Source organism: Paroedura picta, chromosome 11 (genome assembly GCF_049243985.1).
Source record: "Paroedura picta isolate Pp20150507F chromosome 11, Ppicta_v3.0, whole genome shotgun sequence".
Taxonomy (NCBI): domain Eukaryota; kingdom Metazoa; phylum Chordata; class Lepidosauria; order Squamata; family Gekkonidae; genus Paroedura; species Paroedura picta.
The window spans coordinates 59,097,038-59,124,541 of NC_135379.1; the positions used below are offsets into that span (position 1 = coordinate 59,097,038).

General features: G+C 43.2%; 1 protein-coding gene and 1 long non-coding RNA gene across 3 annotated transcripts in view; one reads left to right on the forward strand and one right to left on the reverse strand.

Annotated features, from left to right (window-relative positions):
- The window catches only part of CNTNAP2 (contactin associated protein 2), a 1,139,689-nt gene that overhangs the window by 987,698 nt on the left and 124,487 nt on the right, over positions 1 to 27,504 (forward strand). The gene's annotated exons all lie outside the window — the stretch shown is intronic.
- On the reverse strand, positions 330 to 27,348 carry LOC143821003 (uncharacterized). Its single transcript, XR_013225623.1, has 3 exons — positions 27,283 to 27,348; positions 5,379 to 5,637; positions 330 to 597 (listed from the first exon to the last, which is right to left on the reverse strand). It is a non-coding gene; the product is annotated as an uncharacterized LOC143821003 (long non-coding RNA).

Genomic DNA, 27,504 nt, shown 5'->3' on the forward strand with positions numbered 1-27,504 from the left:
CTGCTCTAATTTAAGAGTGTTTACGTGACATGAAATTCAATTGGCAATGTTAGCGCTACTATTCATTGGAGATTGTCAGATCTGTGTAGTGCCAGAATTGCTTTGCTGGTTGTAACATTACTGAATGGTCTACTTTCTGTTGTGGAAGTAATTTATTTTAGCAATACAATAAGAATGCCATTAAAGGTATGCCACATATACACTTAGACTGCAACCCTCCCCCCCCCCAAAACACTCACACACAGAGACATAGGCTCTTGGTATAAATATGCAGTTATAGTTTCTTCCAACATACAAGCTGTGTGAAAAATAATGAAAGCCTATAAAAAAGACCAACAGTATGAAAAAGTCAAGGGCTGGAATTCCGCATAGCATTTAAATCTCATTGATTCTGAGGATTGAGGCTGACAGCTAAAAAATGGCCTTGGTAATCTTCTGTTTTAACTTGTTTACCTTGTAACTTGGATCTTGTTTATTCCAGAGTATATACACTTAAACTGACCTTGTTTCCTGATCTTTGAGTTGCCAGACCCCCAAGTGGAGGCAGGGGGCCCCACTGCCTCACCACCAATCAGCTGGTTAGCAAGGGAACTTACCCTGAAAAAAGAGAGAGGCCCAGCTGATTTGTAGCTCCATCACATGGCCCGGAAGTGGCATCATCATATTGGAGACATCATGTTGATGCTCTGGTATTTAGGCAAAAACTCTATGGTAGAAGCCAAATTTACCATAGAGGTTTTGCCCAGATATCTGATGGTACTAAGTATTGCTGCATGATCACTCCAGATCACATGGGCATTAATGTAGGCACATTCCTGCATGTTGGCTGAACCTCCCTCCATCTCTCACTGTCTCCCATTCCCATTCTTCACTGGTTGCCAGGAGAGGGCTGGCAACCCTTTCTGATCCTGTGTCCTGATTCTCAAACGTGGTTCATTGATACCAAAGGGGCTTGTTTCCCAAACTAGTATGCATATGATTGGAGTCTCATTTCTATTCAAATTCATTGAATAATGACACGCCTGTAGGAGAGGCAGGGCAGTGTCGTGGTTAAGAGCGAGAATGGGGAAATCCTTGGCTTCAAATCTTGCCTTCTCCAGGAATTCTCTAATGCCTTTAGAATAGTCCAGCTCTCTCTCTCTCTTCCTTATCCCCTTTCTATAATATGAATATGCCAGCTTGAAAAATCCTTCCAGCCAGTCCAAGGCTATGCACAAATGTAGACAAATATACCACTGGAGAGCGTGTTCTCTGACCCAGAGTCTCTCAGGGGCATGGAGATGAAGGCTGGAACTGCCGCAGGCAGAAAGCACTACTTTGTTGACCAAACAAAGGTAGAGTCCAGATTCTTGGCACTTTTGCCAATCTCTACAGGCTTCTGCTTGACTGCCAGTCACAGAGATGGAAGCAACTTGTGTTTGAAAAGGGCTCTGCTTCTGAGAATATACATTCCATGGTGCTTAGTCTTGGCTTCAAGTAAGGTAACCAGTTCTGGGTTGGGAAATTCCTGGGAACTTTGGGGGTGGAGATGAGAGTGGGCAGGATTTGGGACAGGGAGAGACCTCAGTGAGTATAATGCTATGGAGTCTAACTTCTAAAGCAGCCATTTTCTCTTGCGATGATCTATAACCTCAGGGTATCCTCAGGTCCCACCTGGGAACTGGCATCCCTAGTCAAGCCATGACCCAAACCTGGCTGGCACGACAGAGTCCCCGGGACATACCATCAAATGCCATCGAGCTGCCACTGACTTATGGTGACCCCATAGGTTTTTCAAGGCAAGAGACATACAGGGGTGGCTTCCCATTGCTTGACACAGCTACCCTGGACTTCTGTGTTAGTCTCCCATTCAAGGACTCACCAGGGCCATTCCTGCTTAGCTGCCAAGAGCTGATGGAATCAGCCTAACCTGGATCATCCAGTCTAGGGCCCCTGGTCTATAGACTGTAGCTTATCTGCTGTTTTTGAACTTGTATGTTGCTGCAGCATCTTTCATATTCTACAGGCACAGTTGCATAATCAAATTAAGCACATTGCTTTGCTCATACAGTAAAACAATGGAGAAAATTCCATTTTATTTAAAAAAATCTGTGATGGATTGAAGTCAATAAAATACGGCATAAATGAATTAATAAATGTCACATAGAAGATAGAAAATATGTAAGATATAAGATAAAAATGGTCCTGTTCTGTTCTACAGTGCTTAAGAATGATGAGGATAATATCAGGAGGTATTTATGTGATTCTTTTTATAAGAAAACTGCTCAGCTGTGGGACTGGCCAGGATCACTTATCACTTTGATCAAATTTGTTAGTTCCTGGCTACAAGTAACATTATCCAGAATTAATAGACCTAATTCCTTTAGAATTTAAAGCAGAAAATGAACAAACAAACAAACAAACATACCCTTCTGCTTCTGTTTTCAGCTATGGTACAAGAGACTCCACTGGTACCTCCTAATGAAATATCTTCAACTGAATACCTCTCTCCTGTGATAGTTGTGACATAAATCTCACAACTTCTCCCACAAGGTGTGTTCCAAATAGAATCTTGAGCCACTGGGACTGAAATTTGTCTCCCAGTTTCCTCTCAGTAGTGAGAAATAACTCTGAAACTAGAAACATTTCCCAGCTTGTAAAAACTTGTTCCTCTCATCAATACTCAGAAGAACATTACACTAAGAGCCAGTGGACATGATGACATGACATTGAGCTGAAGTGTTGTGTCTAGGGTTGGGCATTTCGGCACCCGAAGCAGCCGTTCGTTCCCGATGCAGCCAGCGCCGCAGTGCGACGCTGGCTGCGTCGGAAGTGAACGGCTGCTTCGGGTGCCGAAGTGTCCTTTCCTACTGCGTGCTTCCCCTCCAAACTATAGGTGACAAATTGTAAAGCAGGATTGACCCGGAGTGACCCTACCTTTATTGTGCGATATCTCAGAGTGCTGTTAATCCTCAATATCCAGATTGGGAAAGAAAGCTCCGTGGTAGAGAACCTCTGAGAGGCTACACCTGGTCATGTGACATGGTTGCCTTAAAGGAGAAGCCCCTAATTTCTCTCAACTTCTGTCGGTCCTGGATTTTTCTTCCCTCCTCTGCCTTTTTCGATCCTCTCCCCCCCCCTTTCAAGAAAAGAAAGAAAGAGGCTTCAAGAAAAGAAAGAAAGACCCCCCCCCACCTTCTGAGCCTCCCTAACCACATGCAGAAGACTTTCCTGTTTCAATGGGGAGGAGGGGGGAGATGAGGGCCCAAGTTCAAAGCGATCTGAATTCAACAGGATTGACAATGGAATAAAGAAAGTAAGTGCGGACTCTGCCCTATTCCGCACACATTGGATAATGCACTTTCAATGCACTTTGGAAGCAGATTTTCCTGTTCTGCATAGAAAAATCCAGGTGCAAAAGCACATTGAAAGTGCATTATCCAACATGTGTGGAATGAGCCTGAGTATTGCCTGTCGTCAGGGAAACTGAGAGGATGCAGGTCAGCTTCTATCCAACTGAGAATGTCAAATACAGCTTCTGTGTTAAATCTTCTCTTTCACAGGATTGGCACTTCATTGTAACTACTTTCTGTATCTGTGACCTCAAGTCTATCTGGAAGATTAGCAGTTACATACTCAACCCGACTGTTATTCTTTCCTCACAAAGGAATCTCAGGAACTATCATTCCCCGGGGGATGAGGGTGTGCCAATAACCTGTAACAGGGAATTTGCAGTTCCCCACACACCCCTAACTATGATTCTCAAAATTATTGGAGAAAGCGATGAGAGTTCAGGAAGGTATAAAATTGGTGAAGACTGTACCTTAGAAGAAGAAGAGCTGGTTTTTAATACTCTGTTTTTCATTACCTGATGGAGTCCCAAAGCAGCTTATAATCACCTTCTCCTCCTCTCCCCACAACAGACACCCTGTGATGTGTGGGGCTGAGAGTGTCCTGAGAGAACTGTGACTAGCCCAAGGTCACCCAGCAGGCCTCCTGTGTTTCAAAACAGCTTACAATCACCTTCCCTTCCTCTCCCAACAGACGTCTTGTGAGACAGGTGAAGCTGAGAAAGCTCTGACAGAATTGTTTTGAGAACAGCCCTAAGAGAATTGTGACTGACCCAAGGTTGTCCAGCTGGCTGCATGTGGAGGAAAAGTGGGGAATCAAACCCAGTTCTCCAGATTAGAGTTTGCTGCTCTGAACCACTATAACATGCTGGCTCTCAATACTCATTGCTCTTTGTCTATATATATACATTTAGATATTTATGCTTCCTTTATCTCCCCAGCAGAGAGGCAAAACAATTTACAGCCACCTTTTCACTAGGAAAATAATCAACTACCTGGATTATATTTGTTATCTGCCTGTTTTTTTGTTTTGCTCTATTCAGTGAGTCCTGATAGGTTTCAGCCTCTCTGTATGTGATACCTTGGTTTAGCTAGATTGCTATGTCCCTCCTGGCAACTGGCAGGAGATGGTGGGGACTTACTAGAAGAAAGAGGGAGTCACACCAGCACTGCACAGGAAGTGATGTCATCATTCCAGTAATGTCTGGATGACGCTCTGGTATTTGGACAAAAGTTCAATAGTAAAAAGTGCTTCTGCCATAGAGTTTTGCCCAAATACCAGAGGAACGCCTGGATTTCTCTGGTATGTCACTTCCTGTGCAATGCGGTCTGTGCCTTCCTTTTTCTCCTAATAAGTCCCCTGCTGGCCAGCTGATTGGCAGCTGGGGGCACGGCCTGGTGGCAGACGACCCCTTCTCTCAACCAGGGGGTCTGGCAACCAGAGGTTTAACTTAGAATCTCTCCCTAACTTCTCCAAGAGGGGCAGTTACACATCCTTTTCCTTCACAAAGTTGGCATTACTCAGTCAGATAATCCATCCATTTTCTTCCGGACCCTCACAGTATATCAGGATTTTGTTCTTGCACCTTTCCAAGGGCAGATGTCAAGTTAACAGACTTTTCTGGGCCCTTCCTCCCCCCTCCCCCCCCCCCGCAGGCCTCGTGTATATACTTTTGCTAGTAGAGAGAAATCTCACTTGTCACCCAGGAATAAGGAGTCCACTCTATTTATACTGCTCATGGCGTGCTTTGAAATTCCATCCGTGAGGATAAATCAAATGCAGTCTCATATTGGAGCTCTTTTTTTAGCCCTCGGAATGGGAGCCGGCCTGTCAGCATTGCTGAAGGATGGCTAGTGACAAAGCAGCAGTGAAAGTCACAATGAGTTACTATATTTTATAAAGTACACATACACTTCAGGGGAAATGCTGACACATTAGAAATTAATGGGACCTTTGCTATTACCTTTAATGAAGTCAAACATTTACCCATGCCCTTATTTTTTTTCCCCTCCCTCTTGCCGCTCGCTAGCTGAATCCAAACCATTTACCTTGTTCCTCATCCATTTTCATGAGCCTCTAAGAACATCTCCTGCTCTCTTCCTCTTTCCTTGCTGTGGGCTGCTTGGGTCATTTTCGTCTTGGTGTTATTGCCCTTCTTTTACTTGGCTGGCCCAATCTTTGGCCCCATTTCCCTGCATTCTCAGTGAATCTTGGTTGTTTTGTCAATTATGTCACTTGGTTACATCTGAAGAGATGATGTCATGGAGAGTCATAGATGCAGTAAAGTGGACCACCAGTGCCAGATGTCTGTGGATGAAAGGGGCCAAGGACAGTGAGGACAAAAAAATAGACTATGGGAAAGTGATGACCTAAAGCAACAGCAGCTGGAGAATGAAAGAACACCAAACAATATCAAAAGAATGCAGATGTTCAGCCATGTTGGTTGACTATGCTACCTGGGAAGTCAATAACGAAATGAGTGCATATTCAGCACAGCCCAAGTCATTCTTTTCCTACCTTCTGTTAAGCAACTTACTTTTTCTGCCACATAGGAAATCATTGTAATAAACTTCAGTCAACATTAGATCATTGCTGCCTTGTGCAACATCTGTTGGTGTTAATTTTGCACATGGTGCATCTCTGCTTGTATGCTCGTAAAAGCACGGAAGTTGGTCTGATAAAAGAGCACCTTACTTACTCCGTTATTGTTCATAGAGCAGCCATATCTTTAGTTCCCATGGGATAATTCTGCCTAGGGATGGGCACAAACCAGGGCACAAACCAAATTACAGACAAAATGCCTCAGTTTGTGCTCCCCAGATTGAGATTTTGGGAAGGCACCTTCCCTGAACATTTCATGGACCTTTGTCCAGTTCGGTTGGGGTGGGGGGGAGCCATTTTAGGCTGGCAGCAGACTAGTGCCAATGCCCTACTGACAGCTTAAGATGGCTCCACAGCATTTCAGGCGTTGATTTCACTTCCCTTCACCTCCAAGCAGGGGAACACCCCAAATCAAACCAGAATTTTCTGATCTGTGCCCATCTCAAATTCTGCCAACAGAAGAGAGAGCAATTTTGGGCAGTTTCCCTACCTGGCTGCAGACTTCCTTCTCACAACTCCTTCCTTACTAATCTCCTTTCCTCCTTCCTAGAAGGTAACAAGGTACCATTCTGCTGGAAGAAATTCCTTCTGTCAGAGGAGACTTACTGCAGGATCCAAGACAATTGCTGGCTTCACAGAATATCTTCATGCTCCGTGGGAGTCCAAACATTATCTGGAGAACTGTGTTTGATTCCCCACACTCCCACGTGCAGCCAGCTGGGTGACATTGGGCCACTCACAGTTCTCTCAGTGCCCTCTTGGCCTCACTTACCTTACAGGATGTTTGTTGTAGGGAGAGGAAGGGAAGGCTATTGGAAGCCACTTTGAGACTCCTTCAGGTAGTAAAAAGCAGCTGCTTTTCTTCTAAGCCTTGGATGGGAGGCCACCAAGAAAGTGCAGAGGCAGACTGTGGGAAACCACCTCTGTTCATCTCTTGCCTTGGAAACTCTACGGGTCGCTATAAGCCAGCTGCTGCTTGACGCAAACACACCACTTCTCTTCCTGGAGAAGCTTCACTGGAATGAGAAAGTACATGAGCAGCTTCTTGGCGCATCATCTGACAGCACCATGATAGGAGGAGGAGGAGGAAGAAGAAGAAGAAGAAGAAGAAGAAGAAGAAGAAGAAGAAGAAGAAGAAGAAGAAGAAGAAGAAGAAGAAGAAGAAGAAGAAGAAGAATTGGTTCTTATATGCCGCTTTTCCCTACACGAAGGAGGCTCAAAGTGGCTTACAGTCGCCTTCCCTTCCTCTCCCCACAACAGACACCCTGTGGGGTGGGTGAGGCTGAGAGAGCCTTGATATCACTGCTCGGTCAGAACAGTTTTATCAGTGCCGTGACAAGCCCAAGGTCACCCAGCTGGCTGCATGTGGGGGAGCGCAGAATCGAACCCGGCATGCCAGATTAGAAGTCCGCACTCCTAACCACTACACCAAACTGGCTCTCTTGAGGTTGCTGGTGGGGGAAACGGCAGTGTTTTTGTAGGGGGAGGAGGGAGGAAGCCTACTGGTTGCAAAAGACATGGCTGCTCTGGAGTTTCTCTCCCAATTGTCTACAAATGTGCTTCAGTATTAAATGGGAGCACAACAGGGATGGAATCTCCAGCTTTGAGGGCTGGACCTTCCTAGCCAACATGCCCGGTAGGGGGCAAGCAGTCTGTCTAGCCCCCTGCTAAACCAGGGAAACTCTCTCTGTTGCCCATTATGTCCAACCCCTTTAACCACCCCACAAAAGCTCACTGTCCTAATGACTGAAGGAGACAGTCAAAAACCAGGTTGTGCTCCCCTTCTAATTAAAATGGAAGCTGTCTTTTTGCACGTTTAAAAGCTTGTGCTTAAACGGAACGGCCAATTGCGGTAGCTCACTCCCTGACCTCATTTTTGGCCAAGGCCTTGAACAGATCAATGTTCAGATTATGAAGCTTCTCTTATTAAAAACCTGTCAGCCTGCTTAAATGTTTACTGCCTTTGTGCATATGCTCAGTTATTTTCCCTGGCAATAATAGAGTTTGATAGTGCTGTCTTTGCAATTACAATGTACGAAGCCCAAGCTTCTGACCACCCTGCCGAGCTTGGATTCCGTGACGGCTTCATTGCTTTGCATAACATGAGGCAGTGGCATCGAGGGATTCGGAATAGCAAACATTTTCCGAAACTGTTGCAAGATGCTTGAGTGGGTTTATGAAAATCAAGTATGGTTGGGAGCCAGGATCATCCATCGCTGCGTGACAAAGAGCTTCACCCCACAGTCTGCCTCTCTGCACTACGTTTCACCTGTTGAGATGGGTGTGAATAACTAGGAAGGGCAGAGGACAATTAACAGATGGACCGCCAGCCTGAGCAAACATTTGATTTGATTACTCGGAAGAGAAATACCGGGCAGCTAAGCTAAATATCCCCGCAAAAAGATACCTCGTCCTCACGATTTCCTGTCACACATCTCAATTGGTCCTAAACATGTTTGTGCAGAAGTGCTACCAAATTCAGTGGGGAGGTTTCCCAAGCTCAGCCAGTGGCTCATCAGAAGTGCATGTGAAGATGGGTTTATGCATAGGGTTTACGTGTCAGCTGTTTCTGTTCACATATAACGGTGTCTTTTGCCTTATGAACTTGGTTATATTGTTCTGTATGTTGGAGGGTTTTGCAGGACAGTTTTTTTTTTAACATAAATTGTGTTTTAAATCCTGTTCCCGAATTAGCCCCATAGAACCAATGCAGGCAGAGATTATACTAACTCTCTTTTTATAGAAAGTTTTTATTTTATTTTCCAGAATTGAAGAGTTGAAGACAGTGAGATACATGCAATCTACATTGTTAATACAGAAAAGGAGAGCTATACTCTTCATTTGATACACTTGGTTCCCCATTTTTAATCCCTTTTGTAAATAGTTCAGGTAAGGGCCCCATTGTTCTTGAAAGGCCTCTTAGTGTCAGTTTGGCTATCTTGGTAGGATCAGCTAGTTTATTCACCCAGTCTTCTGTCGAGGGTAGTTCTTACGTTTTCCATTTCTTGGCCAATTCTGGTTTTTCTGCCGTCATCGCATAGAAGAAGAAGCTCTGTATGTAGGTTAGGAAGCACTGTGGAAAAACATTTTGGTTCCCTGTTTCAATCTTAAAAACCCTCTTCTCTCCATTTAAGATTATAAACTGGTTACAATATTATGGACTTTTACCCAAAGCTTATAGACTTTTTATAGACTTTTTCACGTTTGCACCACATTTAAAAAGAGAAGTCTACCTTGTTACCATAATTTCAACATTTGTTTACATAGTTTCTGATAGTTTTAACAATCATAAACAGTTTATACTTAACGTAGTCCTAGAGCCCTCCACATTTTCACTAGAAAAAGGGAAAAAAGAAAAAAAAAAGAATAAGCCTGCTTAATTGTACAGAAAGAAGAGAAACAAATATGTATAAGTATACATTGTTAATACCAGAAATAATAAAATGGAGTCTTCATTAATTAATAGAATAGATTTTTCGTTAGTTATGTTTACACCTCCTCAGTTAAAAACCTTCTTTTAGTTATGCTTTAAATTTAGGCTGAAAGTCACTACAGAGATATGCTAGATAATTCAAATTCAGCTATCATAGGAAATCTAAAACCCCACACTATAATATAAGCCCATTCCATTAGGTGTCTCCTTTTAGTTATGCTTTGATTTTGAGCTAGTAGGCAGTGCGAAATTAGGTTTAATAATACAGATTCAGCTTACTTAAAAGATCTTAGACCCCAGATTAACTTCTTAACTAGTTAACTGTATGTATATGGCTACATACAGGAGGTAAAAGAGGAAAGGAATTTCGACCACTGTGTTGCATTTCCATTCCCCAAGCTTCTTAAGGAGGTCTCATTTCGAGGCTTATTACGTCTTGTGGCTCCCGTTGACTAATGTTCTGTCCTATTGGTCTTTGGCTGGGAAAGTACAGTTGTAGTCTTTCCCTCGAAGTATACATCGATAAATCTTGAAGCAGTTGTACCTCCTGGACTCCAATATCAGTACAGATGTTTTTCCATGAAGCTCCTTTCAATCGATTGCTTTCACCGCAGATCCATATGTCTTTCTTGTGTATTGTTGCTTTGGAGTGGCTATATATCTTCTCAGGTAGGGTGTCCTTATCTGAGCTGCAAGACTCTGACATCCCCTTTTCCATCTCCATAATTTCAGATTCCTCTTCTGCTGGTAATTTTCCATCTTGTTTAAAGCTATCATCAGCCACTACTATTGGTTCATCATTCCTGTTAGAGACTTCTTCCTTAATGCCTTTAAACTCCATGAGCATATTTTTAAGTGAACCATTTAGAGATTCTTTCAGGTCTTGTGTTTGTTTATCTAGAAGATATGCAAATTTTTTAAACGAAAACATGTTCCAGGTTTGGAATTTTGTTAGACTAAGTCAATTATGCATATGTTGTTTCCAAAATATATTTGCAATTTTGCAAGTAGCCAGTGGAGGTCCTACAGAGTCCTAACGAAAGCAACAGTCTGTTTTGAATTAAAGGAATGTTTCTAGAGCTTAGTTCTCGCGAGATTCCACGGCTCTAATCTCTCTTATCTTCGAAGACCAAAAACAGATATAATAAGAGCTGTTACTTATTAGTTTGAGTTGATTTAAGTCCTTCTTCGCTTAGAAAAGAAAATTAGCCTGCCTCATGATGAGGTGGCATCAAGCAGAGCCAGAAACGGGGGGAAAAGTAAAGACGGAGAAGCGGAAAAGCACTTGCATCTCTGCGTTGATTAATGACTCAATATCTTGGAATTTGGCTGCTTCACCCCCTCAGTGGTAATAAATCCTGTCACTCTGGCTTGTTTGGATTAGCGAGAGCAACTCTCCACGCCGAGAGTTCATTCCAGGGAAGAAGGTGCCGAGGGAAACCCCACTCACTGTTTGTAGGCTCGATCTGATGTCTGCCAGATGTTTTCACTCCGGAGTTGTGGTGAGTCGAAGGTCTTGCTGGGAGGTATCCAATTATCTTTGTAGATTAAAATAAGCTTTGTAGATTGCAGAGTTGAAAAAAGAGGAAAAGGAAAAAAGATTTTAAGATGGCGGACGGCGCTTGCTGGACCCTGTGCACACTGAGCTTACGTTCCAGTGGGAGATTAATTTCCCTGCGGAACAGAGAGGCCCCAGAGATTCACAAGGAATTCCTGAGAAGATTTATGGTTGGGTTAGCGTACCCAAAACCCGATTCTGTCAATCACAGCAGTGATTGACCCTCAGTGGAACAGGAGCTCGAAGTATTCGAGCTATCCAAGTGCCATGGCTCCGCCTCCCCACCGAGATTATACTAACTCTCCAGTCCCAAACAGTTGTGCAACAGGTTCAGCTGTGCTCTCTCACTCACATGCTCTCTCTGCAGCAGGTTTCCAGCTCCAGTTTGGGAAATCCCTGTGGTTCATTGTGTGTGGGGGGGGGGGAGTTGCCTAAGGAGGGGAAGGTTTAGGGAGAGGCCTCGTTGCTATATAATGTCATGCAGTCCGTCCTACAAAAACCCAGGGGCTCCCTATGCTGAATCCAGACTCTCTGTGAAATGGAACAGCAAGCCTTTTAAAAAGTTTAAGGCTTTTTATCAAACTTCTTCTGGCTAGATTCTATTAGAACAGGCCTGATTTACTTTATGGAAAAGCAGGAACTCCCTTCTGAAAATTGAAAAACTCCAGGACAACCTAAAGCGATATTTCTCTAAAAGCTCCTGCCTTCACTGAAGCTCAGAGCACAACACTCTACTTGTTAAAAGTTAATCTAGGCTATTAAACCACTGTTTTGAAGACGCACGCAGCCTTGCCTCTTTTGATATCCTCCTAGCACTGGCCTAGTTAGGGAGAAACTCAAGCCCCATGTTGGTATTTAATTAATAGTGCTTCTAAGTTAAACAATTCCTAAAACAGACCCTTATTACTAAAAGCTTATTTAGCAGCACCTAAGTATTGTACTCAATAGTCCATGGAACTAGAAGCACACACGCGATCCTAGAACAGTGAACCTCAACACCCCCATCCCCCTAAAAAAAAATTATTGGAATTAAAGGGAAGAAATATAGGGAGAAAATATACTGGGAGAATAGGCAGGGGAATGGACTTCGAGTAGAAGAGAAAGCAAGAATAATCTAAACCAAAAGACCCTCCCCATGCACATACACACTTGGGGGACGGACGGACGGACAGAGGAAACAAGTAATAAACCTTCACCTCCCCCCCCCCAAAAAAAACACCCTTCAATAATAAAAGAGAAAAAGAAAAAAACAATAAAGGATGATGAAAAAGAAGGACATATGCACAGAGAAAATTCACGTAAGATAATCGCTTTTGGGGTGACAGTTCAAAGAACATGCCCATCTCAGGGGCTGTACACGAATTGTGTGTGCATTTACTATCGCCTGTAACTATGTGCATTTACTGTATCTTGACCAAGCCCTTTGCTTTCAGATGAAGGACGTGATTTTGTCTCCTCATTGAGACCTTGATGCAGCAGGATGTGTGCATCACAGAAAGAATTTCCTTTGGAAAGAGTTAATTCCACAAATGTTAATTCTAGAATGTTCCTCCAAAATTACTCTTCAAATGGTGGGGAGATCAGCAATGTAATTGTGTGGGCAGTTTCCAAATTCTAGCAGTGTTCATTAATGGCAGTTATAAATTTCCCTTAAGGAGTAAGAAGAGAGGCTTTAATAACCCAAAAAAACAAACAGACCCAAAACTCTAATTAGTTGTGGAGGCATATACTATACAAAACGTAGCAAACTTGAGATTTTTTGTTTTTGTTTTTTTTCATTTCTTTTTTTGCAGTGTTAGATAATTGCCACAATTCGTGTACAAAGCTGTCTTGTTACAGACACAAACGGATTTAGAATCCTGCTGAGTTGTGGGCGAGCTGCAAAGAAAGCTACTTTAAACCTCAATGCCTAATCGCTAGCGAGGTTCGATGCAGGACTCTAGCGTGGCTGGCAGTATTCAGGGACGGTATTTGGGGCTGCCTGTCCTTTGCAGGAACATGTGCTGTGCGGTGTGGGATACTCAGGGTGAGTGTGTGTGTAAAGTACTACCACGTTCGAGCCAGTTTATGACAACTAGGGTTGGGCGCTTCAGCGTCCGAAGCTGCCGCTCATGCCCGAAGCAGCCAGCGCCACATCTCGGAAGAGGAGGGGAGGTAAAGGCGTTGGCACGTTGATGTCCGCACCTCCCCTCCCCCCCTGCAACATGGTGCTGGCTGCTTTGGGCGTGAGCAGCTGCTTTGGCTGCGGAAGCGCCCAACCCTAATCACAACCCATAGGGTTTTCAAGAAAAATGCTTAAGCAGAGGTGATTTGCCACCGCAAAGTCTTCCTTGGTGGTCATCCATGAACTACTGGTCCTGCTTAGCTTCCAAGGTCTCATGAGATCAGACTGCACTATACCATTCCATACCCCAATGAGTAAGTACTCCTGCTAGTTATTTCTATCCCTTTTGCTCTGCCACGTTCCAGTATACTAAGCTTCTATCACGCCATTTAATTTTTTTACTTATCTGCATTTTATAAAGTATTGTTTATTTATTGTGCACAGCGAAACTTTGCGTTGACCTGGACGGCCCAGGATAGCCTGATCTTCTCAGATCTTGAAAACTAAGCAGGGGCAGCTCTGGATAGTATTTGGAAGGAAGACCACCAAGGAACACCAAGGACGCAACACAGGGGGCAGGCAATGGCGAACGACCTCTGAACAGCTCTCGCCTTGAAACGCCTGCAGGGTAGCTATAAGTTGGCTGTGATGATACACTTTCCAACATGCTAGTGAATACTTGCTCCCTTAATAATGTTTTACGACACCCTTTCATTCCCTCAAACTCGTTATTTCCACACTTCTCGAGCCTATCAAGATCATCCTGTACTCTGTTGCTGTCTTCAGTTGTGTTTGCTGCCCCTCCCAGTTTAGTATCATATGCAAATTTAATAAGTATCCCCTCTAATACCTCATCCAAATCAAGAATAAGAGTTGTTTTTATATGCCGCTTTTCCCTACCCGAAGGAGGCTCAAAGCGGCTTACAGTCGCCTTCCCTTTCCTCTCCCCACAACAGACACCCTGTGAGGTGGGTGAGGCTGAGAGAGCCCTGATATCACTGCTCGGTCAGAACAGTTTTATCAGTGCTGTGGCGAGCCCAAGGTCACCCAGCTGGCTGCATGTGGGGGAGTGCAGAATTGAACCCAGCTCGCCAGATTAGAAGTCCTCATTCCTAACCACTACACCAAACTGGCATTGCTCTCTTCCACCATTTCCAGCAGTAGTTGTGGAGGGGGAGAAGTGTGAAATGGCAGCAGAGAAGAGTGAGACAGCAAAAAAGTTGAGGAGGGGCTGGGAGGTGCGATTATATTGCATGCTTTAGGATTAGCATGCTTTAGGATACTTTGGGCTGATCCTGAGTTGAGCAGGGGGTTGGACTAGATGGCCTGTTTGGCCCCTTCCAACTCTATGATTCTATGATTCTATATGTAGCATTACCCCACTCAGCTGGCATGACGTTATTTCTGACGATGTGCGGGAATGCCCTAACAGAAGCCCCGAGGCTGGTTGGAAATGTTTTTCAGTCATTGGTAATTGGTGATGCACCAACAGCAGGAGGCCAAAACATGGCGGGGAGGGGACAGTTATGTGCACACTTGATTTAAACAGTGCAAGATTATCATTTTACTAATTATCTGGGCACCTGATGTGCTACAACATGTGATCAGTTTTACTAGTGGTTTGAGAACCAGCAGATTCATGCAACAGACATCACTCTTGGACTTGAGGTTGAAGCTTTAAGCAAAAGTCTTTATTTCGAGAATCAGGATGGAGATCAGCACATTGCGTAAGCTCTTAGACAGGAATCTTGACAGAGATGCCGGGAAAGGGGCTTGCATAGAATATATACCTTGGTTTGGGGAGGCGGGACACAGAGGTAGTGTTTTGGTGGGAACAAGGATTCATGTGGGAAAAGGCAATATTGCTCTCTGATCAAGAAGGTGCCAAAACAGCCCAAGTGGACATCTGTTGTTTGGACTGCTCTGCTGGCAAGGCTAGCCTTAGGTGAGGAGATGAGAAGGACTCTGGGATGAGCCTTTGAAATGAAAGAAGGAGATGGGAGGGGGTTGCCAAGAGGACTCAGGAAGGTGCCACAGCTCAGTGGGAGATCTGGGTCAGGAACTAGGGGTTCATGACAACAACACACCATGTTAAGCCATGGCAATCAGTTAGCAACTGGCTCCACCTCTTGTAGGAACCATTTTCTTTGTTGCTGTGCCCACCCTTGCCTTGTTAGAAATCCAAATGTGCCCTCGGGCCCAAAAAGGTGCAGGACTGTGCTCAACAGTGAGTAGTTCTTGCAACCTTGTAAACTTTGCAGAAGGCGACTCTGCCTTTTGTGAGACTACTTCCTTTCCTCAATTCGTCAAACAATTTGCCCGTGTTTTAACGTCATCTCACTCTACTTTTCGCCTGCACCCACTCTACATCATCGACTGCCTCCAGCAGGGACAGAAAAATGTGCAAGGGCCATAGGTATATGGGAAGTGGGGGAGAATTTGAGTCTTGGTCACAGCTTTCAACAACAGCTCTCTGTTGAGCGTTACATCTTGCTCTTGCCGAAGGAAGAAAGAACATTTCATGCACAATCCAGGCCAACTTGACATTTATCTTAGGATCAAAATACATTATAGTACCCTATTCAGAATTTACTTCTTGAATGTCATCGGCTGTTCACATTCCTCCCTTTCAGACCACCGAAAGGTTACTTTGGTCTTCCACAGAAGCTTGATAAGCCCCTCTGTGAATCTCTTAAAATCATGCTGTTCTTCTGAAAAAAGAATCACTCCAGTTTGTCAACTAATGAAATCTATGGAGCAGGGAGAGGGTTCCCTATTCCAAAGGTGGTTTTTGTTCTTAAAATGTAAGTGTGGCTCATGAGACAAAATAATCATTTGAAATCATGCCCTTTGTTATGCCACGGACAAACTGAGGATTTGCAGAGAACTGAAAGCAGCCATCCCCTACAGGTGATGTAAAGTGTGCTTTAGACCAGGGGTAGTCAACCTGTGGTCCTCCAGATGTTCATGGACTACAATTCCCACAAGCCCCTGCCAGCAAAAGCTGGCAGGGGGTCATTTCTGGTGGAGCTGTGTTTTGAAAAGAAGAACACTGCGGGAGATTCTGAACCTACCAGCTGGGCTATTCAGTATAACTCAACATGTAGATTCCACATCCATCAAGTGGCAACTGGTCCAATCAGGGGACAGGAAATTTCTGGATTGTTACATGTGTTGTTGTTTTTTTTCATATTGCATTGGAAATTTCCCTTGGACACTCATGTCAGTGGTCCAGGAAAATGAATGGAGTTGTACTTTCTCTCCTGATGCAGGTGTAAACAGGGCTGTTTCATTCCCATAACTAGACCAGATTTTAAAAAAAAACAGTCTGGAAGGGATCTAAACAATTTGACTCATCTAGGAGATTGCCTGGTCTCAGCCAGGGCCTTCTCAGTCCTGGCCCCCCTATGGTGGAATGAGGAGACTTGGGCCCTGTCAGAACTCACTGAGGCTCACAGAGCCTGCAAGATGGAACTTTCCTGCCAAGCATGCATTTGAAGCTAGGCTGCATAGAAAACCTAGAAGCCACCCCCCACACACACACACACACACACAACACCCTGATAAATGTTTTCACAGGATTGGGCTGGAAAATCAAGACGTTGATAGCCATTGTGTAACAGTTTTAAGCTAGTTTATTTATGGTTTCATTGTATTACCAATGTTTATCTCTTTGGACCCTGCTGTGAGACAACTGTGCCCAGAGGGGCAGTTTATAAGCCCAATAAATCAAATGAAATTAAACTGATGGAAGAAACCAGAGTACAGCAGCTAGAAGCACTGCGACAGGACACTTGACAGGCAAAGCACCAATAGAATCGCAGGGATTAGAAGGGGGAACAGAAATTGAAGTAAAAAAATCAAGTGGAGCAAAAATGAGGGAGTGACACCAAGAAGACCCTCCTATTTAACTAAATCAGAAGAATGGAAGACAGGGAGAAGATCCCCAACAGCCAAGCAGAAAGGTAGAAGAAAGCTGCAGAAAAGGAAATGGGAGTTTTGATTGAGAAGGGAACATGGACATTCACAGACTGCCACCAGATAAGAGATCAGCAAGATGCTGATGGGTTTCTAAGAAGCTCTCCAGAAGAAGAGGAACCTCAAGGACTCTGCATACTAGAAGGGGTGTTGGCATATGCAAGAACTGCAGTGTGCATGATTAAAAAGTCTATGAAGAGTGTCCTGCAAGGGGCATTGGGGAAAATGTGTATTTAGCATAGTTAGAAACTGTACTTGAGCATCTTGACTCTAACTAGCTCTTCCGGGCAATAAAAACCTGCTCTGGCTGGAGCAGGCTTTTATTTCAATTACCGTATATACCCATGTATAAGCCAAGGAGGGCTTTTTTTCAGTGTTAAAAAAGGTGCTGAAAAACGTGGCTTATACGCAAGTATATAGGGTAACTAGCCCAGTTTGCCAAGGGGCCTGCTGAGAACTGGCTATGTAAGAGAAGCAAATTGTTTCACTTAAAAATAAAAAAGAAACCCTCATTTGAGTGCTGAGTGTCGTTTGAGCGCTGAACTTTCCCACTTGTTTCACAGTTGTCATTTTCATTGTGAACTGGTGTGACACTCCCTTTGGGGGGAGAGGGGTCACCAGATCATGAGGGCAAGTTGATCTCGGCTTAGGACTTGATGGAATAAATGCCTGTCATTGCAGTCTTTGAACGATTCCCAAGTCACATTTAGTGTGAAAACGTTTGCGACAATAGCTATGGACGTGTCAAAAAAGGGGGGTTGTTTTTTGTTGTTGTTGTTGCTTGGGGGGTGTTGTTTTGTTTGGTATTTGCCAAACACTGTTAGTCAATAATCTCAGACTGTCTCTTGAGAGAGCATTGGGACCTCCTGGGGAAAGACCTTTGGGGAGGTTACAATTGCTGTTACTTCCCTTTAAATCTTCTTGTGGATCTTTTGTGTTTATTATTCCATGAGCTTGGTGTATTATTATTAAGTGCAACCAGCAGGGTGTTGCAACTGTGTAAGTACTGGTGTAATAAAACCTGTTATTTTCTTCCCTTGGATTCACAAACAATATTCAAGGCAACCTCTTTAACCTCCTGTCCCAATGAAAACATCAAGCCTGCTACGAGATTTGTGCCAACAGATTTCCATGGGAACCAAGCTTTCTAATATTTGAAGCCATACGTGGTTTAGGACCAGGGTATCTGAATATATATGTTTCTGCCCAGGAATTAAGATCTGCCCAGGCAGAGCCTGCCCCATCCACCATAGAAGCACCTTTGGTTGATACGCAAGACAGGGCCTTTTTAGTGGCAGTCCACAATTATGGAGCAACCTCCGCAGTGAGACACATCTGTCCCACTCCCTTTTGACCTTTTGGAGGCAATTGGGAATGGTATTGTATTCTTCTTTTGTATCTTAGACAACTTGAGGCCCATAAAGAAGAAGGGGTGATAAGTGTTTTCAATAAATAAAATAACTATTCTGGAAAACAAAGAATAGTTCATCCACATATTCTGTTTTGTATAAGTCTATGATAAATTTGAAATGTCCCCATGCCAAAATTATATTGCTTTAAAAGAAACCTCGTTTTGAGAGCTGGTGAAAATACATTTTGCGTTCGGAGGATAAGAGCTGGTTTATAAAAGAAAACATTTTGACTTAAAAGGGGAATTTGGTCCAGGCTGTCCCACAACTGGGGGTTTGCTCAAACTCTACCGACCTACCCAGTCCCATCTCCTGAAGGTTCCTCATGCCTTCTGAAGAACATATATCATCTTGACACTGCTGTCCTATGCTGTGTTACTCCTGTCTGTGTTCACCAAAACTAATAAGCTTGGACTCAAGAAACGTTGTGCTTCGATTAGATGTCTGAATTTATTTGGGGAAATTAGCAAATTACTTGGAGGCTTAGCAAGAGGCAGATAACTATGGGACCTCCACCATGGTATGCCAGGACATTTCCTTGAGAAACTCTTAAATAAACCCATCTGGCGTAACAAGAAAGTTGTTTTATCAAACATACACACGAAAGTCCTTGAAATGTACACACAAGAAATGAACTAAGGCAAAGCAGGGCTGAACAAGAATAGTTCTGAGGCAGCAGGGGAAGCTCCACAACATGAAGAAGTCATCCACAGACACAACAAAAATGATTATTATTATATGGGATGTGTTCATATTTATGACAGACACACATGGATGGATGATACTGACCAGGGCCAATCATGCTTAGTTTCCAAGATCTGACATTTGGACTATCCTTGGCTATCTGGATCAGGGTAGAGACAGACAGACAGACAGACAGGAGAACCACATAGCCTGATCCTTGCAGCAAAGTTATAACTCTGTTACCAAAGAGAAAATCACTGATTTTCAAGCCTGACCTAAAATAAATTACTTTTTCAGTAGAACAGTTGAGCATCAGGATCAGCTACTCTGTTACAGATTTCCCTCCCCAGTCCTGTTTCATGCTTGTTGCATTTCTGTGCTGGTTTTCTCCATGCATAAAATTGGGGTCGGAGGGGGGGGGTGTTAATAGTTGTCTGTTCCAGAGAAGTGATATTTGTCACAACCAGGCAATCGCCTAATTAAGCCATGCCTGCAAGCATCTGCTTGCCTCAATCACAGGCAAGTTATTTAGAGGAGAAGTTTTCAAACTGTGTTCAGAGGAAACTTGAGGTTCCTTGAAGCTTGTTAAAAGTTTCTCAAGCAGGAGATTAATAATGGCAGAGGGACTTGCCTGAGCTTGCTCAGTGCTACCAGGTCCCTCCACCCCCCAAAAAAATGCACAGCACCATCTCCTCCTGGCATCATTTTTTTCTGTGCCCTCTACTAACAGTCACTCCCTTCTGAGTTCACAAGCTTCCTCTCTGATATATTCCAGTAGCATCTATACCTGTTCTTCCTTGGCAGCTCTAGCTTCTATTTTTCTGTGCTGTGGCTTAATTTTCTCTTGTAACTTATATGATTTTTCAGCAGTTACCAGCAGCCACTGTTAATTGTCACTCCTCTGGGCCTTTGTGTCATGGATGTCCAGCACATAGATAAGATGCAGGGATGTCAGGGGGCTCCTAGTGGAGAGAGAGAGAGAGAGAGAGAGAGAGAGAGAGATCCTAGCAGTACCCTTTGATGCCTGCAAGTGCCTCAGATACCAGCAGAACGGTGTGTGTGTGTTTGTGTGTGTGTGTGTGTGTGTGTGTGTGTGTGTGTGTGTGTGTGTGTGTGTGTAAAGAAAGGCATTTTTTTTCCTATTGGAAATTTCGACTGAGCAAAACCTTCACTCTGAGTTTTAAAAAGTTTTTTTTTTCCCCACTGGCAGAGAACAGGCAGGAAGAATAGAAGTGGATTCAGTTTTTTTTTTCCAGACATACCTTAGACCAACTTCATACAACTGCTAATAGGTCTAGACCATGGGATGGACAAGCTTCCCCTCCCTTTAAGCAGGGAACATAAATTTCAAAGACTCAAATACTAGACAGACTTCAGGAAAGAAATGTCTGAAAACTTCAAGAAAAGCCTCTCTGACCTGGCCTGACTTGGTCAGTGGGTGGAGGAAAGAGAGGTGATAAAAATCAGGGTGCAAGGAGGAAGGGCTCATATTTTTGCTGAGTCCATCAAAGTCAATAAAACTCTTAACTGAGATCTGGAGAAGGTGGCCATTATCCACATGGTGGCCAGGGTAGTTGAATAATGCTTCAAGATAATGGAAACTCTGTAGAGATCTGTAATTTTCTAAGCCTGTATTCTAAGATCTGATAGGGCATGTATAAAGAGAGGAACAGCTCTTCTTCTTCTTTTTCTTCATTTTCCTAGCTACCTGAATCCACCTGAATCTATCAAACTAGATCTAAGTGATTGTATAACAAAACAGTCACTTGGATCCTATGGTAATTTTTTGCCGGATGAGGCTTCCTCACCCCCAGTGAGGTGAGCCAACAGAGGGCCAGTGAGCAATTGGAGGACCTAATAAGGCTAGAAGCATTGGGTCACTGAGTTTAAACATTATAACATTGATTACATGGGAATCTTCCATAATTTCTTATCATAGTGTATTCATTGCACAGAAAGTAAGTCATATGTAAACAACTAATGAAGACAGATTCAAGTGGGTAGCCATGTTGGTCTGCAGCAGAGAATGAGAGAAGAGCACTGAACCAGCAACAGAGAGATGGAACAAAAACACTTGGTACAATTGAGATAAAAATAGTTTTATTCCATTATATTACCCCAACACATTTCATCTATACTTCTTCGGGGGATCTGTATAACAGACTCTCTAGCAATTCCTACAGCGATAGAATATAAAGGAGAAACTCTCAAAAGAGCATACTGTGAACATTTTGTTGCTCTTTAAGGTTCTACTGGACTTGAGTCCTACTTTAAACATATCTTCAAAAGCACATTGTATATTTCTGTGTTATGCACAGGAATGGTCACTGTCTACTGTTATATCTTACATAAAAAATCTTCATACTATACATTTTGAGTAACACCTTATCTTTAAACAGGAATGTTAATGGTCCAAGACAAAATCTGCCTGTCAGCAATAGGAATGTGGCTGAAATTAATACATAATCCACAAGGTATAATTTCTTTAAGCCTGAATAACAACTTCCAATCATCTTGGACTAAGGCTGTTCACAGAGGAATCCAAAGTCTGGGCTTCTCCAGGCACTTATTATCCAAATTAGCTCATGATCAAGCTGCATCACTAGTTAAGCAGTGGATACAAGACAATCGACATCAACTGGACCTGAGTAAAGCTCCAACTTTTTTGGCCCCAGTTAAAACAAGGTATGTTCTGGCCCCTGTCACTCATCTGTCTCAGCTGGTAATAAGAAAACAAAGAAGGGCATTTACCCTTGCAAGATGCTCAGTATTGCCTTCATCTCTTGTAGAGGGTCTCTATAAGAACATTCCCCTTACACTGAGACAATATTTTTGTGGGAGTGGTGAAAATGATACAAGAGAGCACTTATATAGACATTCGTAGCAATTTGATTGAACCACTCCTTCAAAAGTTGCCAGAACATCATGATGTAGATCGAGCAAAGAGGCTGCTAAGTGATGAGTCCCCCCAGGTGACAACTCAGCTGGCTAACTTTTGTGCCGCCGCCATAAAAATCCGATGCTCTAAAGTAGCATAATTTTAAGTTCTATTTTATGATCTTTTTAAAATTGTATTATCTTACATGACCATATTCTTTTGGTCTTTTATGTATTAACTTTATATAACTTGGTCTGAATGACTGTAATAAAGTTTGAATCTGAACCTTGTCTTTAAAAAGATTTACTCATCCCAAATGAGAAAATATTTCATAGTTGGTTTGTTTGCTTGCAGCACTCTCGGAAATACCCATTGCCCCCCAAAAGTCCTCTGGAAAAACACATGGAAAGCTATGTGCCTCCACATCTCCATTTCCTCTTCAATATCATTTGATTGACACCACAGGTGGACTGAGCCCTGACCTGGATAGCCCAGGCTAGCCTAATCCCGTCAGCATTTGCAGGCTAAGCAGGGTTGCCCTGGCTAGTATTTGGATGGGAGACCTCCAAGGAAGGCCAGGGTTGTGACTAGGGCTGTGCACTTCAGCCACCAACGTGGTCGTTCGAGCCTGAAGCGGACAGCACCGCGGCACAGAGAGGAGGGGAGGGGCAGCTCCAACTGGTGTGCCAGCACCACCCCTTCCCCCCCCCCCACGCCACAGCACTGGCCGCTTTGGACTTGAACAGCCACTTCAGCTGCTAAAGTATACAACCCTATGGCACAGAGGAAGGCAATGGCAAACCACCTCTAGATGTCTCTTGCCTAGAAAACTCTAGGGGACATCATAAATCAACTGTGACTTGAGAGAGGGAGGGAGTGCTTGCGTGTGTGTGTACAGTGGGCAGACTGCTGCCTTTAGGGGTCTTTGGAGGGCAAGGAGTGATGCTACTATCAATTGTGACACCATGACTCTCTAGGTAGTTCCTGAATCTCTATGGTTTTTGCAATCCTAATTTCTCTGCACTTGATAATTGTTGCCTAAAAGCAAGGTGAGCATTATGTTTGCGATAAGATGTGAGGTTATATGGAAGACTGGCCTGGGGGAAATCATTCACGTATGGAAATCACCACCCACTACTTTAGAGAACACTCCTAAACCCATATGCCTACTTAGACTTTTTTCAATAGGGCTTACTCCCAGGAAAGAAGTTTTAGGATTGTTCTGTCAGTCACCTTTTGAGCAATGGGCTTGTGTGTCATTCTTAGAGTGGATATTTTAAAGATTTTACAGTGCCACTGCGAATCAATTTACATTTCCCAAAGACAAGTAACCTTCTGCCCTGTTGGCCAAACTTTAAGTCATAGTTTACTATTTTGGTCGATTTGACCTGCATCTTGTTTTATTTTTTGCTCTCTAAGATAATTGCTTCTAAATAGCTTCTCTTATAAGAAAACAAAAGGATACCAATTACTAAACGTAAACCAGCCTTATTAAGGACAAAACGATAATGCTGTCGGATTCTATTATATATTTGCTATAGGAATAATTGCTTTTCTCCACCGCAATCTATTACATTTCCATTTGACAGATATACCCTACGACAAGTTTCACAAGAAACTATTAATGTTTTTTGAAAAGGCTGAAACCAACATGCACCATATTAATTCCAACAATATAGTAATTAAACACTTGTTTTTTGATCTCTGAAATGGCTTTCCTACAACCCTGCTCTCCTCGGCTGAATCTGCACTTACTTTGTTTATTCCATTGTCAATCCTGTTGAATCCAGATCGATTTGAACTCGGGTCTTCCTCTCCTCCCCCCTCCCCATTGAAACAGAAAAGTGTTCTGCATGTGCTTAGGGAGGCTCAGAAAGGGAGGGGGGAGCCAAGCACAGCCAGAGCCTCTTTCTTTTCTTGAAGGTGGGGGGAAGGATTGGAAATATCAGAGGAGGTAGAAAAAAATTCAAGAAGCAAATCTCTACCGTCTGAAGTTAGGGCTTCTGCTGAGAGAAATTAGGGGCTTCCCCTTTAAAGCAAGCTTGTCACTTGGGCAGCCTTGGCCAATCAGGGCTTCTCTACCATGGAGCTCCAGCATGATTTCTGCATGATTTCTCATGCTTTCTCATTCTGAATCTTCAGATATTGAGGGTTAAAACCACTCTTGGATACTGCGAGGAAAAGGTAGGGTCACTCCAGATCAATCATGCTTGCTGCAGAGGGAAAATTTAAATCGGACCAAATCAAAATGGAAATCGCATTCAGTGGAGATGGCAGGGACTGAATCAACCTGGGATTAGAATCAAAGCTCTATGCAGCTTACACTCTAGTTTTATATCCCTTGGTTTCATTTCTGTTTGAATCTCTCTTTCTTTTTTGGGTTAAAACTCAAATGTACCCTTCTGATTCTGATCCTAAAAGTATCTTGGCATTAGGTTGGGTTTTTAAATAACTGATAAAAATAAAAACGTGTACACTTGTAGCTTCTAACTTGAATGCAGAAGGAAGGTTTGATAGGTATATAATGGCTCAACTTTGGAAGAAGGCAAATAATGGGAAGTAGACTTCCCATTAAAAACTCAAATATTTTCAAAGTGGTGATGCCATGCCTAAAAATTTATAGGTGGGGTACAATAAAGCAATAAAGAAATAAAGCATTCTCTGCTTTCACTCCCTGGATCTCCAGTAATTTGTCAAAGGGAAATGTCAAGCAAGCATAGCAGCAATGCCTTGTCTAGATCCCTAGTGGTGAGAGTGCACTGAACTTCCTGATGAATTCCAATTCTGCATTTTTGCATTGGAATTGCCCTTTAAAGCCTTCTTCCTCTCCAGGTGTTGACAAGAATGCTGGATCACTCACTCACTATTGGTGCTATTGCTATATCCCTTTGCTTGTCATCCTGCAGTGTCCTAGCTTAGATTATGTGTTAAATGTTGCCTATCAGCCATTAGTGTGGTTCTCACCCACTCTCAGTGGATGGCTTACTCCTTGGATTGCATCGTGTTTTAAATGGACCTCTTTCTAATGGGGACCTAAAGTGGTATAAATTGTTTGCCAGTGTACAGCTGGCCCAAGGTCACCCAGAAAGCTTCCATGGCAGAGCTTCCATGGCAGAGTGGGGACTCAAGCCTAGGTCTACCGCTCTAACCACTACACCCAACTATAATGGATGTGCACATGATGCATCTGATGAATAGAGCTCTGACTCACATATATTTATGCTGGAACAGATGTTGTATAGCTTCACATTATCCCTGGGCTACGGTTTTATTGCTGCCAACTAACATGGCTGCTGTTTTGGAATCACCTTCAGTGTGGTTTCACAACTCAAAACCCTTTGCCAAGAAAAAAAAGGTTTTTTTTTCAGGTTTGAGTATATTGGCCCACAAAATATCAGTATTCTCCTTTTATTCCTATGGAGATTGGAAAAGGATACAATCTTGAAAGCTGCTTCCAAGGCAAAAAGCCATGCCTGGAAGGAGCAATTACTGAGAACCAACATCAAGCCCAACAGGACCATTTCAGAATAATGCCACCAAAACCACAAGCCAATGTGCCAAGCCAAGCAGAACAAAGATCAAACCAGAGACTCTGCACAAAGCAAGGACACACAGCAAGGCATAAAAAGGCGGGGGAGGGGGGCTCTTGATAGTGACATTTTTAAAATTAGTAAATATTGCCTCCCCATGACACAGAAATAAAGCAGGGGAGGGGGAACAAAAGGAAATGAAAAACAGTTCCCAGGAGCCTACAACTGCTGGCTCTCAATCTTCTCAGTAAATACTTCTGGAATTTTTGGGACCATTTTTTCTCCTGTTTTTGGGGGAGGGGGGAATCAGATATATTTGAAATATACCAAATATACCCAAACAATACCAATAAGATATTTTTCTGGTATATTTTTGGCTCAGGTATGTCCAAATGCACATCCCTGAAAGAAAGAAAAATCACCACCCAGTGTGCTTATATTTGCTCCTGTGTAGTTACCTTAAAGAGCCTCTTGTGGTGCAGAGTGGTAAGGCAGCGGAAATGCAGTCTGAAAGCTCTGCCCATGAGGCTGGGAGTTCAATCCCAGCAGCCGGCTCAAGGTTGACTCAGCCTTCCATCCTTCCGAGGTCGGTAGAATGAGTACCCAACTTGCTGGGGGGTAAATGGTAATGACTGGGGAAGGCACTGGCAAACCACCCCGTATTGAGTCTGCCATGAAAACGCTAGAGGGCGTCACCCCAAGGGTCAGACATGACTTGGTGCTTGCACAGGGGATACCTTTACCTTTACCTTTTTAGTTACCTTAATTTAACCCAAGAGGTTTTCCCTACAATTCAATCTGAATACAAACAAATCCAATGTGTGGGGTTTTCCTGTTTATCCTTAACCACTTTCATCATGTTGCATGTTCATTTACTCTCACACTTTGCCTGTAAATATAAACTGATGACTTCCCTCCCATGCCATTGTATCTGAGGAAGTGTGTGTGCGCATAGAATCTCATACCCTGAAAAAATATTTGTTGGTCTTATCGGTTCCATTGGGCTCAAAATGTGACCACCTGTGCTGTTCAAAGTAGCTGCAGCCTTTCGTCCTGTTCAGCTCATGCTCATGCTATCAGTGGTGCCCAGCACTGACTCCACATTCATTCATTAGTCATTGCTTCTGAATCCAAAATATATATTTAGTGGAAGATTGGTTCACAGGGTCAGGAAGCTAATATTTTGATTGGTTTTGTTCCTTTAATAGTTTCTGAGTATCATCCTCAATTGGCCATCAGCATTTCTTTTGATTCAGCAGTCTCATTTTTCTAAATGTATTATTTATATGAGGATTTATATCCTGCACCTTCCCCCAAATGTGCCAGGGTGGGTCACAATAATGCAGAATAAGATAATCTACTATATATCTAAAACATACTGAAGAAACTAGACATCAAATCAAATATATACAAATAAGCATTGGACTAAGAATTATTTGCTTCCCCAAGACCACCCAGTGAAGTCCATAGCTAAAGAGGATTTGAACCCAAGGCCAAGAGGCCCTGAATATGCATCCTTTCAAGTCACAATGTCTAGCCTTTGATATCTGGAATATTTTTAGAGTAGAATTAGTCGAGATTATACCGACTTCAATAGTTGGTCTGAAATAAATTTGTATGTTTAATTGTGTGTGAAGTTCTGCTTGATCATTTTTAATTTGAGAGACAAGGACCCCAATTTCCTTTTTCTTCTCTTTTAACCTTTAATTCAAAAATAACCAAAAATGGGTTGAATAGATTTCCAGAATTGCAAAGAGCCTAACAGTGGGCTTCTTACCTCTTTGGATGATCTTGAACTCCCCCCTCCATTCTCCAGCCACCATCTCTGCCACCTCTCCCTTCACAACTACTCTGGATCAACTGATGTTCCAGTGACTTTCCATTGGCAAGTGAGTCATAATCTTCTCTGTCTTCAATTGGTTGGACTCTTCTGATGTCACAAAAGGACTGGCATTTGGCAGGCTATTTTAGCTTTTGTATGCCAAAGTCAACGAGTGCC